General features: G+C 37.7%; 1 long non-coding RNA gene across 1 annotated transcript; it reads left to right on the top strand.

Moving 5' to 3' along the window:
- The first annotated feature begins 2047 nt into the window (after positions 1-2047).
- On the top strand, positions 2048-5567 carry LOC137827737 (uncharacterized). The gene is made up of 3 exons (XR_011083774.1): positions 2048-2534; positions 4654-4707; positions 4792-5567. It is a non-coding gene; the product is annotated as an uncharacterized lncRNA (long non-coding RNA).
- Positions 5568-6799: the final 1232 nt, after the last annotated feature.

Raw genomic sequence — 6799 nt, 5'->3', positions numbered from 1 at the left:
CGCTTTTGGGGTTAGGCTTTATAGAGAATGTTTTACTTGTACTAGACCCGAATGCACTAAACGCACCCCTAGACCCATTAACATTCTTTGTTGACCGACCAGGCCTTATACGCAAAGAATTACATTAAGTATATGAATGAGAGTCAATATACACATACCTAGAACCCACTCATGTGACCATCAACTCGACCCGATGACCGAGCTGACGTATTTAATGCAGACGTTGATGTCGGATTACCAAGCCCTGAGCAGCACTTCTAGTCCAATATAATAATTATAGTTATCTTTCAACAACATGGTAATTGACTTCAGTTTCTTAATAGGTTAAACTCTTCTTATATATTAGCAACGATATTTTTGGGGTACCTACTTATACTCGATCATAGACTGATGACCTCGTGATGAGCGTACTTTTCAACCATGTCAACTCTAACATCGAGTGGAAACTATGTACATGTCATCTAAAACCCGATAGCCTATTATATACGATCCACAAGCCTCTCAGGCTCGAATCGAGACGGTGTAAAGCATAGTCGATCTCTTACCTCCGAAGCGAAACATTGTTCCCTTTGGCAGGAGAATTCCAAACATTTTTTTATCCCATGCGACGTTTGAAGTGACTTTTGAATAGTCACACATAATCATTCAATGTCTCCCCTTGAATATTCTTCTAACACCTAATTAAGGTTTTACTATCCTTTCAAAGCTTCATGAAGTTCGATCATCATTCTCTTTTCACTACTCTCCTTCTCTGCACCCCTTCATTCATAATTTTCTAGTTATGTCCTGACTTTCCATTGGTTACTTCTTAACATACTGGTACTTCTACACGCTTAATATTTTCCATGTGCATGTATTTTACTTCAAAGTACCATATGTTCCTTTCTGGACTTTTTGGCTTTCTCTGAGTTTCCTTTCGTTTCTAGGTTTTTCTGGCTTTCTTCGCATTTTTGGGTTTTTTTTTTTATGATTGAGGTTTTGTTGGTTTCTTTTCTAGTATAAGTTTTGTTTTGTTTGGATTCTTCTCGGTTTCGTTTTCGGGACTTTAAGTAGCTATGGGTTTCTCTCTAGGTTCCTTTTGTGTTTTTGGATTTTTTTTCCTAGGTTTTCTGCAAAACTATAGTTGATTCTCGAATATTTTGTATTTTTAGATGTCATCCCAATGTATAGATAGGAAGCATGGATTGTCAATCCCTCTACCGTAGGGCCAAATTAATATTTGAAAACATTGGTTACACCTCGATTCAAGTTCTAAATAAATTACAAGCTTATTAACCATTAGGTAAGTCAAGAAACGAGAAGGAAATTGTCCTCGAGGCGCACTAAAGACGAATCTGTTTGCAAGGATGACAAGGTTGACGAAGGAGACCCCTTCCTTTCCTTTGTATTGGACGTCTAATCCCATCGCTCAATCATTGAGGCAACTTACCGACCTAAATGAGGACGAGGCTCGACATTGCCGAGTACTCGAAGGAAACTTTTATATGGTTACCCTAATAAAACTTTTAATTCCATTTAAATGCTTACCTCTGTTATACTTAATTGTGTCTTTTATATGCGGATTGAAAAATGACAGTGTCTCGAAAGGAAATGGCACAACTCATGAAAGAGATGGAATTAAGAAGGTGGTTGCGACGTTGGGATGAGTGTGGCAAAGAACCAAGTTGATGGTTTAGCGAACACCGACCAAAGGAAACAATTCGGAATGAAGGCACACACCATCAAATGCTCTTCTGAACAAATATCCATCCACATAGTAAACAAAGATGCATTCTTTAGAAACGATGTCTTATCTGAAACATCTTCTTGTACTATCTCATTGGCTAACAACTGAATATATATGGTCATCCAAGACTACTTAACTTCCACGGATGAGAACAATTTGATAAGGAACCCTAAATTTACACTTGGTAAGATCAAGGTTTCTTGAATGCCTGTCTGACTAATGTTGCTGATCGCAAGTTTTTATAAGAAAAATGATGCTTGAACAACCGCAAATGCGTTGCTCCAGCATACAACCGTTGATGTGGCAAGGATAATAATATTTTGGGTCCCGATTTTTGGACAACCCTAAATGTGTTGCTCCACCATACAACTGCCAACGTGGCACAAGAAAATATTATTTTATTTGGATTGTGGGGTCTACGAAAAATCTGAAATTGAGTGTTTAGCAGTACAATGTGAAATTAGTAGAATGTGAAATTAGGTTTTTAGAAAGGGGCTGAATTTAGGTTTCTTCTCCACGAACTCGTCTTCTCCACCACTTTGTCTTCTCCAGCACATCGTCTTCTCCACCACATCGTCTTCTCCACCACATCGTCCTCTTTGCAAGGTATTTGTTCGAAGTTCTACGCAACCTTTATGTTCAAGGACGTTCGTGGTCGTTGTAGGTGCATCTACTTTTAGGGTGGTTTGGCGGTGGTGTCGTCTTCGACATCCTCCTTTGACGGTGGTTGGGTGGCGGTGTCGTCTTGGACATCTTGTTTTCACGGTGGTTGGGTGGCGTTCTCCTCTTGGACATCTTGTTTTCAAAGGTAATACATTTATTTTTTTCATTTGTTTATTAAGTGAAACCTTGATGTTGTGTGATTTTTGTTGTTGGGTCATTCATGTTATTTGTCCTGTGGTCACCCTTGTGTGAGCCAAAGCTGAATTTGATATTCGTATTTCATGTTGGGTTTACTTTGTGGGTCTGTATTTCACTATTATTGTAGTATTTTATTTCATAGTTCCATGTTAGGATACACAAAGAAAAGGGATTGGTGGAGCAACTCAGTTAGAGTTGTCCAAAAATCGTGACCCATTTTTCTGGAATATGACTTCATTTTTTGTGGAAAGTATTGTTGTTGGAAATATGTGTCTTGGTGTATAAATAATGCAGAATGATTGTTTGAAATGTTAGGTTCATGAGGTACAAAATTTTTTAAGGAAATCCTGTAATGTTGACATGGATAAAAAAGGTTAAAAGAGAGTATTAGTGTTATTGTTGACGTTGGTTGGGGAGGGGCAGAGGTGGGGAGAAAGTGGGTTAAATCAGGTTTTTATAGGCCATCAAAGTAGGATAGTGTGAAGTAACCACAATGTTCACAGTTCACAGTATATGGTGACCCTAATAGGAGTATGTGGTGACCCACATTAGAATTCCTGCACAGTCCTAACAGGGGAACTTTTTTTTAAATGTCAATTGTGTTCGTGTTGGTTAGGGAGGGACAAGAGGTGGGGAGAAAGTGGGTTAAATGAGTTATTTAGAGGTTGTGAGAGTAGGACGTTGTGAATTAACCACAAAATTTAGTCAAGTTAGAGAGTGACAGTATGTGGTGACCCTTCAGGGAATATGTGGTGATCCAGTTTACACTTCCTGCACAAACCCAGTGAAACTTGTTATGGAAATATGAACTGAGTGTTCATGTTTGTTGGGATGCGCATGATGTGGGGAGAAAGTGTGTTAGATCAGAACTTTAGAGGGCATGAGTGTAAGACAGTGTGAAGTGAGCAGAAATCCAGTAAACTTAGAGGGTTGCAGTATGTCGTGACCCCAGTAGCAGTATGTGGTGACCCACATTACACTTCCTGCATAGACCTAAAAGAGGAACTTTTTCTTGAAATGTCAATTGTGTTCGTGTTGGTTAGGGAGGGACAGAAGGTGGGGAGAAAGTGGGTTAAATGAGTTATTTAGAGGTTGTGAGAGTATGATCATGTGAATTAACCACAAAATTCACTCAGTTAGAGAGTGACAGTATGTAGTGACCCTTCAGGGAATATGTGGTGACCCACTTTACATTTCCTGTACAAACCCAGTGAAACTTGTTATGAAAATATGAAGTCAGTGTTCATGTTTGTTCGGATGGCCATGACGTGGGGAAACTTTTTGTAAAAATGGGAAGTGAGTGTTCATGTTGGTTGTAGTGGGGCATGAAGTGTTTAATTGAAGTGTTTAGAGGCCATGAGTGTAGACCAGTGTGAACTGTGCAAAAAATTCATTCAACTAAGTGAATATATGAAATGGTGACCCTATAGGGAATATGTGGTGACCCTAATGGGAATTGAGTGTTCGTCTTGGTTGTAGTGGAGCATGTGCTGGGGATAAAGTGGTTTAGTTGAGGTCTTTAAAGGCCATGAGTTTAGAGCATTGTGAAGTGGGCACAAAATTCACTCAACTAAGAATATCATGAAATGGTGACCCTGTAGGGAAGATGTGGTGACCCACATTACACTTAGTGCACATACCTAGTCAAACTTTTTCCTGGATATGAGAAGTGAGTGTTCGTGTTGGTGAAGGGTAGGCTTCTTTAGAACCCATGAGAGTAGGAAAGTGCCAACTAACCACAAAATTCACTCAACTTAGACAGTTGCAGAATGTGGTGACTCTAGAGGGAATATCTGGTGACCCAATTATAGTTGTATGACAGAGGCAGGGTAACTTTTTCTTAAAATCTGAGGTTTGTTCTGTTATTAGTTAGGGTGGGGAAGGGGAATAATGTAAGGTTTTTGCCCTTCTCATGTTCTTTGTGTTGACCCAAAGTCAGTTGATTGCATAAGCACATTTACAGAATACAGTATCTGTGAATTGTTTGATTTTATAAACATTGATGTTCTTTCATTGTTGTTTGGTTTTGAGTAACGTATTCATTGTGGATTTTTTTTGTTTTGTAGGATATAATGACAACTCAAGAAAGTAGTCATGCAAAATCTTTTGTGGATGATAAGGTTTGATTTAGAATATGCTTAATTTTGTTAGGCATACGATGACATGACATTCTTAGTAAAGTGTACATGTTTTTATAAATGCAGGTGTTTAGGCATTATTGCAGGCCTAAATTTTTGGGAAGTTTGAACAAAACCTTAAGTGCTGAAGAAAAGTTTATTATTGAGTCAACCCCCTTTGGTTGGCTAATTGTGTTGGATGGGAAGCTGAAATTGAGTCACTGCCTTTTAAGGGAGTTATGTAGCAGGTGGATGGAGAGAAGTCATGGTTTTGTAGTCAGCTCTAGAGTTGTCCCATTTAGTTTGTTAGATGTTTGTTTAGGTATAGGTCTTAGAGTTGTGGGAGACAAATTTGACTTAGAAAAAATAGAAAACAATTGTAAGAGTAGGAGTTTTTTCAAAAGTAGTCATGTAACTGTGAAAATGATTTATGATGAAATTGTTAAACGTCGCAACGAATGTTCCATAGATGACTTTTGCAGGTTGTACATCTTGTTAGGAATGTTAGAGTTTTTATTTCCAAGTAGAATGAGTTTAGTTCCTGGTGGGTTGTTTAGGGTTGTGGATGATCTGGGCGAATTGGGTAGGTTTAATTGGGGAGGTTTAGTTTATGACTTTTTGGTTCAGATTTTGTGTTCAGCTTCAATGTGTATGAGGAGGAAAACTAATGCTACATATATCCATGTTCGTGGTTGTGTGTACTTAATGCAGGTAATTTAAAATGTTTACTTCGTATGTGTAATGATTCCCATACATTTTCTGGTTACTGACATTAATTTGACATGAATTGTGTAGATATGGGCTCTTGAACATTTGTTCTCTTACAAGCGACAAATGTCGAGGATTGGAAATAGATATCCTTGTATCAGACATTGGATGGCTGTTAGGCTGGGTGACATTGAAATTGCATCTGGACTGCAACAGAATGTGGTGTGTTCAATACATAGAAATTTTTTATTTAATGTACAATACTTATTTTTTTTTTCATTTATGTTGGTATTTGTTGTCTGCCTGAACAGGTTATTGTGGACTTATCTGCGTCCAATGAAGAGTTAGAAAAAGAATTTGTTGTTCAAGCATTTGAGGTAGTTCGACATGGATTTACATCTGACATGTCAAAAAAAAAGGATTATGATAAAATGAAGGTCAAAGTAGTTGATATGCTTCGCCAAGCAAAGGAACAAGAGGTTGTCATCAACAATTTGGAGGAGTTGAAAGAGTTACAAGAATTTTTAAGTGCACGTGCAAAATCTTATGTGCGTGATAGTCCTTTTGTAGATGATGACGAACATCTGCAGACGTCTTATGTTGATGATAAAGATGAACCCGATGAGGAAGGCATACCTGAAGGGCAAGGGTTACCCGAAGAGCAAGGCATACCTGATGACCAAGGCTTACCCGAAGAGCAAGACGTAGTTGAAGAGCAAGATGTATCCCAAGAGCAAGACGTACCTGAAGACCAAGATGGGGGAGAAGAAAAAAGTAACATATTCACCCGAGTGAAGCATAGAGCAAGGAAACGTGTGAAGTCGGCTGTGATGAAATCACCATGGACTAGGTATGGTAGGGGAAAAAATGATTTTGTTAGTCATAATTGAACCAGGGTTCGTATATGATGTGTTTAGGACTTAAGTATGTTTATTACGAAGTAGTTGTTATGAATGATACATGTTTATTTCATTGGGTGTAATGTTGTTAGAGAATTTAACACATGTATTTAGCAACTGTGTTGTAATTTTAGTAACTGTAATTTAGTTGGACTTTTTGAAGTTTTTATTTTAATTTTAATTGTCTTCCATTTATGTTGTTGAATTGAAGATATTTTTTAAATTTGAATGTATGGCAGTGTGAACACACATAAACTAAGTTCATAGAAGCTAAGAAGGACAAGTAACCAAACAATTCACTTAACACATGTAATAAGCATTGTTCAAACATGTGCTTATAAATTATAAATAGAATTTTGTATCCTCAATTATACAATAATAGTCTTCATTGTGCATATAGGCATGCTTGTAAGATATGGAAGTTTAAACCATCTTAGAACGTCGGATTCTATCTTCCTCCATGTTATTCAATAACTCCAATTGCTTTC

Source organism: Phaseolus vulgaris, chromosome 11 (assembly GCF_000499845.2).
Source record: "Phaseolus vulgaris cultivar G19833 chromosome 11, P. vulgaris v2.0, whole genome shotgun sequence".
Classification (NCBI taxonomy): domain Eukaryota; kingdom Viridiplantae; phylum Streptophyta; class Magnoliopsida; order Fabales; family Fabaceae; genus Phaseolus; species Phaseolus vulgaris.
Note: the sequence above shows the minus strand (reverse complement) of the source record. Positions and strands in the feature narration are given on the sequence as shown.